Source organism: Rhinolophus ferrumequinum, chromosome 5 (assembly GCF_004115265.2).
Source record: "Rhinolophus ferrumequinum isolate MPI-CBG mRhiFer1 chromosome 5, mRhiFer1_v1.p, whole genome shotgun sequence".
In the NCBI taxonomy this organism is placed as follows: Eukaryota; Metazoa; Chordata; class Mammalia; order Chiroptera; family Rhinolophidae; genus Rhinolophus; species Rhinolophus ferrumequinum.
Genome location: NC_046288.1, coordinates 78,252,792 through 78,262,286, shown reverse-complemented (window position 1 = coordinate 78,262,286; position 9,495 = coordinate 78,252,792).

The following is a 9,495-nucleotide window of genomic DNA, read 5'->3' as shown; positions in this document are numbered from 1 at the left end:
CTCCTCCCTCGCTGGCAAAGCTCTGACCATGTCTGGGTATTCACTCTCCCGCACGCTCAGGGGAGCGGGCTCCTCTGCACTCACAGGTGATGAAGGTGGCTTAGTCTAAGCCACTTGTGGTCACTTCATTCTCGTGTCCTGATTACGTAGGCAAGGGCGTGGGATGCAGCCCTAACTTCTCAGGTGAAAGGACAGGTCCTTTGGGAGTTAGGGGGAGGATTTCCTTCCTGATGAAAAGAACATGTGAGGAGAAATTGCCCCTTCTGTCCTGGTCATGATTTCATGCAGAGGTGCTTTTTCTTCAGCTATAGGCTGAGGCCACCATCTTGCAACCAGGACACAAACCTGAGGACAAAAGGCAGTAAAACAAGAAGCAGGGTAGAAAGCACCCAGACCCTTGATAAATTAAACCACCTGCTTCCAGCTACCTTTGTACTGTTTGTTATATGAGATAAGAAATCCTCTGTTGCTTAAGGCATGGACTTCCAGGCTTTAGTGTGTGTAAGGATCACTTAGGAAGCTTGTTATGATAGAGATTTGGACACAGCAGGGCTGGAGCGAGGCTCAGGAATTTGCATGTCTAACTCCCAAATGATGCTGACACTGGTCCACGGACCACACTTTGAGTAGCCATGGCTGACACTCATTTTGGTTGCATGTTCTATTTCCTACAACCAAAAGCACCCTGGCTAATAAGAGCTTTTGGAAGGTACGTGACAGTGAATAATTTTACTTTATAGTTACAAAGCTCTGATGCAATATCTGGTCCTCACAACAGGCCTTGGAGGTAGCTTATTTTGCAAAAGAGGAAACTGAGACTTAGAAAATTAGATTTGTCAGAACTCTTTTGTTTGCAAGTGACAGCAACCTGGCTCCCAAGGAGTTGAAGCACAAAAGGGAAGTTGGTGACTCGGGTCTCCAGGAAGAATAGGGGTCAATCCAGGCACAGCTGAATCTAGGGATTCAAATTACATTGCCTGGGCTTTGTTCATTTTACTCCTCCTGACTTTCTCCAAGTAGCAAAGAAACTGACCACCTGTACTCAGGGCTCCTACCCCATCACACTGGTTGGGGCCCTAGAAGAGAGTGTTTCTGTCACCCAGGGTGCACATATGAAACCCCATGAAGCACTTGCAGGGGTAAGAATGAGAACAGTGAGAACCAGAAGGGACCACATAGCCAGACATGAGAGGAAGTGGCTCGTGTTAGGGTGGAAGGTGTCGCAGTTGTGAAAAGCCGTTCAATGTGTTTACATTCAAATACCTTTGCAAGATTTTCATTTGAATACATTTAAAAATCAGGAACAAAAAACTTTATCAGAATTCTTATTGCAGGGCTTGATCCTGAAAATGTGACGGTTATAGTTCTTGTTTGATCCTGCAGATTGTAAATGTTAATCATTACCTTCTCCACTAGATTACAGGGGCCCTAACAGCAGGAAACATTTCATTCATTTATTCTCTCAACAAATATTTGTGGGCCCTGCTGTGTGCCTGGCTCCAAAAATGTCACGGATAACTCTGAGTCTGTTCTAGCAAGGACAGGGCATCTATTTAGGAGACAGTCAGCCTCCCTGCGGACGAGGCATCCTGGGAGGGGCAGCCCCTCAGCAGAAGGAACCAGTTCATCACCCTCACCCAAAACTTCATCCTGTGATTGTAACGTTCACTGTTGCCTTGGCTTTGACCAAGGGTGGATTTTACCATCTGCAAATTTAGAATTTGGCCAAATGCATATGGAGTGCACCTCCAGAATGCACACACACTTGAACAGACACACACACTGGTACATTTAAGCACAAGTATACACACACACACACACACACACACACACACACACTGATATCCAATCACTCCAAGCCTCACCAGGCTGTAGTGATGATCATATTGACAATAATCCCTATAGATTGCAAGTAGTTCTTTTGTTTACATTCCAGTCCTTTCCCGTCCCAAAGTACATATTAGCTGGGTCAGAGTGGATCTCAAAGACCAGCATCCAAACTACTTTCAGAACCCCAGTGCTCTCCTCTGGACACTAAGTCTTGAATCTGACTTGTTTTGCCAAATTCCCACTTCTCTTTTGAATTCTCTTACAGGCTCCCCCAGCCCTTTTGGTGGCTGTGTAAATTCATCCTTCTCTCGGTTCACAGAAAGACAGCGGAATCACAACTAGAGTTTGCCTGCAATGTCGGTGACTCATTTCACATCTGTGTCATTTAGGCCTTAGGATTAGCTTTCCTGCATATGACTAAACAATAAATCGACAGTGGCTTAAACAAGACCGATATTCATCTCTTTCTCCAATAACAGACTCTGGAGGTGGGCTGCTCAGGGTAGGTGATGCCTCTATGGCTACTGTGGTCTTGGCTCTTCCTGTTTGTTTGCTTCTCCATCTGATATGTCCTGAAGGCCATCACCTGATCCAAGAAGACTGTTGGAGCTCCAACGTATGACAGGTGAATTGGAGTCCAGAAGGAGGGACAATGAAAGAACAAAAGGGTACACTCCCTTGCAATAAGCCTTCCTGAAAGTTTGCACAAGACTTTTGTTTGTATGGCTGTGACAGAGATGCTATTTGTCCACTAACTTCCTTAGAAAAAGAACATCCCATTTTCAGCTGGGGTCATAACTGTGGAATAAAGACTGTCTCTTGCAGTGCAGATATGTAGCCAACAGAAATGAGACAGAATGTCATGCCCAGCTTCTAGGGGGCCATGCCCTTACACAAAGGGGGCATATAGCTTTCTTCCTCTCTTCCTCTCCTGCTGTCTGGAAGGTAGAAATAATTGCTAGAGCTCAGAAGAGATTTTGGCCTATGGGGTGGAAGCCATATATTGGGATGTAACACAATGAGATAGAAGGAGCCTAGGTCCTTGACAATTAAGGATGGCTATACAAGACCTGTTTTGCCTCCATGCAGACTATATTGTGAGAGAGACATAAACATTATTTTGAACATTGTTACAGAAGCTGAATAAATAGCATAACTAATACACAAATGACCAACTACTCCTGGGCAGTGATTCTGAACTGGAAGTTTGGAGGTCAGAATTGGAGGGAATCAGTGCCCTCTTTTGAGCTCCTAACAGAAGCTCTAGGGAGCTTTTGCTAACTTATATACCTTTCCATCCCAGCCCCCTGCCCAAAGATTCTCATACACCCAATCAGAAATAATTATAAGAACAATGTTACCGATCAACATGTATTAGATATGATGACAATATGGAGGCAGGAAAGTTGAGACCAGTTAAGCCAGATGGCTGATGGTCACATGGGTGGATTCAGGAGGATGAGAGGGGGAGAAGGGTGTGGCCTGAGCTGATGGCATCAGGCTTGGACCTGCTATGGCACTGGGGTGATGCCCAGCAGCCAGTGAGGGCAGCCATCTTGGAAGTTCCCGCAGACAAGTTCTCTTTGAAGGCTTGAGAGAAAACTGGGAGCATCCAGAGAGGAGAGCAGACACAAAAGGGAACTCACCCTGGGGGTTCATCCAGAGTTGAAGAGCAGAGAAGTAGAGCAGATGGAGCCGATGGAAAAGATAAAGCAGCAGCAGCTGGAGCAAGGGGTAAACGAGGGCAGTGCAGGGCACGGCCAGGTCCAGGGAGCGAAGGAGAAATGGGGTGGAAACACGGAGAGATCACAGCCAAGTGGGACTGACAACAGCAGAGCAGGCGAGCGGGTGAGGTGTTTAGAAAGCGTTTGTTGCCCATCAAGGGTGTTGCTCAGGGGGGCATTACAAGTGGGACAGATGGTAGTTTCATTCAGTCTAAGTCAAAATAAATACTGAAAAAATAAGAGGCAGCTGTGAAAATAACTTTGATGGATGGATTATTTGCTAGTAAAACAAAGGTTATAACCAGCCCTTGCAATAGCATGACGCCTAATGCCTTCTTGGCAGGACAGGCTATCTAATTTGCAAGGACTGGTGCAAAACAAAACGTGGATCCCTTGTTCAGAAATTATTAAGAATTTCAAGATGGTGGCAGCAGAGCACTACAACAGTGTGAAGCCCTGTGTGACGGCACCGGATGCCCGACCAGGAAGCCAGCCTGCTTCCAAGCAGTTTCCTTCTAGTCTTTCATTTCAGAGAGAAGTTTTTGAGATGGTCTGACCATCCAAGTCATTTGGAAGTGGATAGCTTTTTTGGCTGCTTAGCTTCAGCACCCCCCTTCTATTTGGGAGATGGAAGGATTTCCCACTGTACTGATCCAGGTGGAAGGCATGGTCCCTCCATCACAAAATCCGTCTCCCAGGCAACCAGGGAGCAAGCATGTGACCCAGGCTCAGACATGCTCCCTCCCAGGATTTTGAGCCTGGAGAGAGGCATGCAAAGATGCAGGGTTTTTAGAGACACCTCCTTATGCTGGTGGCCGAATCGAGAAGCCGGGGCAGAGGTAAGGGTGCAGAAAGGGCTGCAGTGAGTGTCCAAGGGAAACCAGGGGTAGTGTCCCCACCTTTCCTCAGAATCTGCTCTTGCATTCTCCACCACTGAGCCCCCCTTTATGTTGCCTGTTCTTCAAGGGTAAGTTCACGGGAGTCCCCAAGACCACCCTTAGGTTCAATAATTTATTAGAGGGACTCCAGAGCCCAGCAAAGCTGTCATACACACAGTTGTTGTTTATTACAGTAAACGCTCACAGATTGTAATCGGCAACAAGCAGAGGGGCCGAAGGAAGGGTCCAGGAAAATTCCACCTGTGAGCTTCCTACGTTCCTCTCTCAGTGGAGTCACCGACAGCCCTTGTCATGCTGGCGTAGGGACACCAGGTACGGTGAGCTCTATTTCCCAAATGAGTCAGCCGAGGCCCAGAGGCAGCTGCCCAGGATGAATCAGTCGCAGGAAAGGTCAGAAGATTGAGGTCAGCTGCACTTCAAATATTTGGGGCTCTGAATTCTTTTAACACCCATGTAAGCCTGCTGAAATTCACCAAGGCTTGGCCATCCAAAAGCAGTCTCAGGAGACTGCAGAGGCAGTCCGTGGATAAATTTCTGTAGATCTTCACAAGTTTCCAAAAATAGCTTCCCTTCTCTATGTTGGGGAAGCCGGCCAGACTTCCTGGGAGACAGGGTAACACTGGGGGGCTTCCTTGCAACCGCTCGATGGGAAACAAGCCTTTCGCATGGAGGTGACTTCCCTAAGCCACTTGTCCCCCAGCCTGACCTATGGGTATAGATCAAGTCCCTTGCAATACACAGTTTGTCTGCTAGCCAAGGGACGATTCACCCAGCCCCACTGCCAACTGGACCCATCTGCTGCCGGGAGCCCTGGGAGAGAGGTGATGGCTAAGGTAATCTCAAGTCCCCAAGGGTGGGCAGACACAGACACACGGCAGCTGCCTCTGCTGGGCATGCAGCCTGTGCCCCACTCTGGAGGGAGATCTGGGGCCCTCTGCCAGCTGAGGCCTCAGGCCCGGGGCATGCAGGGCTGCCTGGAGATTGCTGCTTGGAGAGTTTTCTTGGCCTCTGCAGCACTCTTGTTGGATCATGGAGATCCCAGGCACTTTGGAGATCGTCTCTTCCAACTGGAGAGGCTGAGGCCAGGAGCAGGAACTGACACTTAGCAGCAGAGCTGGGACTTAAACTCAGTGGTCCTGACACCTCCTTCTCCTTTAGGGGTGACCTCTAGATGCAGTGAGCTCTCCAGGATCCCACAGAAAGTGGCTGAATATGGCTGCAGTGGACAATGCTGTCATTCATTCATTTAGCAAACATTTACTGAATATCTACTTGTTAGATTCCCAGGGCTACATAACAAATTACCACAAGCTTGGTGTCTTAAAATAACAGAAATTTATCCTCGTACAGTTCTGGAGGCAAAAAGTCCAAATTGAAGGTGTTGACAGGGCCATGCTCCCTCCAAATGATCTGGAAGAGAACTTTCCCTGCCCCTTTGGACACAGACACAGAGGAGGAGGCCATGTGAAGACAGACGCAGAGGCTGGGGTGACGCTGCCACAAGCCAAGGAATGCTGGGAGCCTCTAGCAGCTAGAAGAAACAAAGAAGTCCCTTCTAGAGCCTTCAGAGGGAGCATGGCCTGAACAAAATGTTGATTAGGGACTTCTAGCTTCCAGACTTCTGAGAGACTATAAGGTCGGACAATTCAGTTCACGAACTCATCCTAGAAAAAGTGCTGCATCCCTCATTGCTGAATATCACTATGGTCACCTTCAAAGTACTCCCCTTGGGAAGCTGTGCACCGATGCCAGTGCCTAGTCCACCCTTCAAAGCAGTTTTGGAACTCTTTCTGGAAGAGCTGTTCAGAACTGTTGTTATATTACCCTTGATGTCCTGAATGTCATCAAAATGTCTTCCTTTCAATATTTCCTTTATCTTTGGGTAAAGAAAGAAGTCATTGGAGGCCAGGTAAGGTGAGTAGGGAGGGTGTTCCAATACAGTTATTTGTTTACTGGCTAAAATCTCCCTCCCAGACAGTGCCGTGTGAGCTGGTGCTTTGTGACGCAAGAGCCATGAATTGTCGGTGAGAAGTTCAGGTTGTGTAATTTTTCAGGCAGCCTTTTCAGCACTTCCACATAGTAAACTTGGTTAACTGTTTGCCCCATTGGTACAAATTCATAATAATCTCTCTAATACCAAAAAAAAAAAGGTTAGCCACATCGTTGCAACAAGTTCACGAACGTAATTGTCTGACCTCATATATTCTGTTGATTTAAGCCACCTCGTATGTGGTCCTGTGTTAGGGCAGCATGAGGAAATCAACATGAGGGCCAACCTCCGGGCATCTTTCATATAGCAGGTCCCAGGGGCCAGGAATTCCAACAGGAGCCCAACAGGACTTACTTGCCGTCACATCTTCTCTCTCCCTCCTGAGGAGGAGCCCAACATAGCAAGGACAAAGCTGAGCTGAAGGACACCCTGTGCCCCAGGCCAGCTGCCCACTTGCCCAGACTGGAGGCAGGGCCCTTGATTTGAATGAGATGTGAGATGGAAAAAAGGAAAAAGGACGTTCAGGCTGAGATAGGACTGGAAGTTTTTTACTCTCTGAAAACGACCAGACCAAGATCCTGTCATCCCTTGCACTTTCCCAGAAATGGAAAGAACATGAGGTTCAGGTTCACACAAGTCCTGCATTCCTCTTCTCCAGGGACTAAAACCCAACCTGGAGCCCAGGTCACTTCAGGGAAATGATCCAGACAACAAGGAACATAAAAAAAACTTGTTTAGGCAACGGCTTTGCCTGGAGGCTGGCCAAAAAAAAGATCACAGAATGGCCAGGGCAACATTCTGTGTTTGGGGAAATGCTTTTGCTTTCAGAGAGGAAAACTTTGGAACCTGGAGGCTGTGATACAACTTCCAGGATCAGTAGAACGGGCTTCCCGGTTGAGGGCTTGGGTATCTGAGGCGGACATGGTGGGTCTTTCTTCCCAGCCAGCTGTGTGGTCTGGGCAACGCGGCTTACCCTCAAGGGTTAACTGCAGGAGACAAAAGCCCCCTCCTGGTTTCTAGGCCAAAGGAGAAATGATGCCAGAAAGCGGGGGCCTACGTAATTGTCTGAAGGCTGTTAAGGAGCAGGGGCCCCTCGCCTGGGCTCCCAGAAGTGGTTAAAGAATAGCTGGGAGGTACAGTAAGACACACCAACACGGAAGTGACAGTCGTGAAGGAAGACATGTGTTATCTTCGCAGATCCCTCGAAACTGGAGGCGCAGGACGCAGGTCACACAGGGAAGCCCCGAGGTCAATCAGGAGGCAGAGGGAACAAGGGAGAAACGTGGCCAAGAGCCCTCATCACAGTTTCCACAGGAAGGAACTTCCTACAGGGTGAGTGGCTTGGGATTGGTGAGTGTGGACAATTTCAGTGGGCCCTGGGCGAAGGGGTGGTCCCTAGTTCTCTGGTGCCTGGCCCTGCGGTGAATAAGGCAGGAGGACAGTGGCCCCGAGGGTGAGCGCCTGGAGAAGAGGTGGTTGGGAATCCGGGCTCTGCACTGGTTGGTTTGCATAGGAAAGTCACCCTGACAGGCCAGCCACTGGCTGTCTCTAGGAAACAGCCAGCCGGGGAGGGGCAGTCCCTCCAGGGTCAACGAGGCCCCAGGATGACCAAGCATTACATATGCAGAAGAAAAAGACATGATTAATACGAGAGTGAGCTCCTTATTGCTGCACCCATTCAGAGAGTGACTGAATGGGTGAGGAACAGCAACATGAGGAAGCCGAACGACTGAGCGGAACCGGGTGCAGGAAATGTACATACACGGTAATAACGGCTCCGTTCATCATGACTGCCTCCATTTGTACTATGGTTCTGAACCCCGTACCTTGGGCTACACAGACCATGGTCATATATATCCTCTGGTTTGCACTTAAAAAGGAAAAGGGTCCCTGTCATTTGATTATCTCTGGGCCACCTGGAGTTCAAACCATCCGTACAACACTCCCAGGGGCCCAGTTCTGGGCACGGCTTGGATGGTATGTGAATTATATCTCAATGGGTGGGCGGCGCGGGGAACCTAGAGCTCTACAGAGGAGTTTCAAACCTCCTGCTGGAGTATGAAGAATGCAGCCAGCTCCTGGGCCTTTTGTAATTTGATCTTAGCAGCACCTCACAACACTCCTGTCCTGCTGTGTGGGTCCCACGCTCGCTCGCTCGGGCTGGGGGTGCAGTGGCCCTGGGCAGCAGTGGGGTCCTTATCTGCCACCTTCATTTCCTAACTCAATAGGTGTGGCAGCCTCACATGCCAGTGCATCTGGAAGAAGGAGATCCCCCAGGACCTCCCATTTTCCCCAGTCTCTTTTTCTCGTCAAGCCCTCTTCAAATGCCCCAGGCTTGACTAGAAACTCCACCCTCCTTCCATGCAGAAAACAGGTCCCTCTCTCTTTGTGTGTGTTGTCGTCCAGCTTTGCTGGATGTCCAGGTCTCATCCATGGGTCCTGAGTCAGTTCCATCTCCCCACAGGACAGAACTGGCGGGATTGCACACTTCTTACCCAGGAGGAAGCATCACGGTCAATGTGAGCAGATGTTTTTCTTGGAAACAACTCCTTCTCGTCTGTCATAAGGAAAGCACGTTCTGTCCATTACATGTCGTGGACCTTGATCCTTGAGAACCAAAAGACCTGGCGTGACTGAGGTTTTTACTAAGGAGCTGCTGACTCCTGCCTGAGCCCGGTTGACACTGCGAGTCCTGTCAGCCAGCAACAGGCTCTTCCATGATTGGCACCAGCCCCGGGTGAGGTTGTCGTCTCAGATGCTGGGTGGGGACGATGGCGCCCTGCAGTGGACCTCTAGGACATTCGAGTTCAGTTCTCATCTCCAGTACCCGCTGCGTGATCTTAGCAGGTTCACTTGGCCTCCGTCCCCACAGCCTCCTCAGTTACAAACTTGAGATCAGACTGTCCTCCTTGATGTGAGAACGGAGACTGTGTGGCAAGTACCCAGCCTTCCCGCGGGCATCAAACACGCTATCAGCAGAAGCAGGTCTGTCTCTGCACCCCTCGGCTCCCTGTACTGAGCCAGCCGATGTCCCTGCTGCCAGGAGGGACCC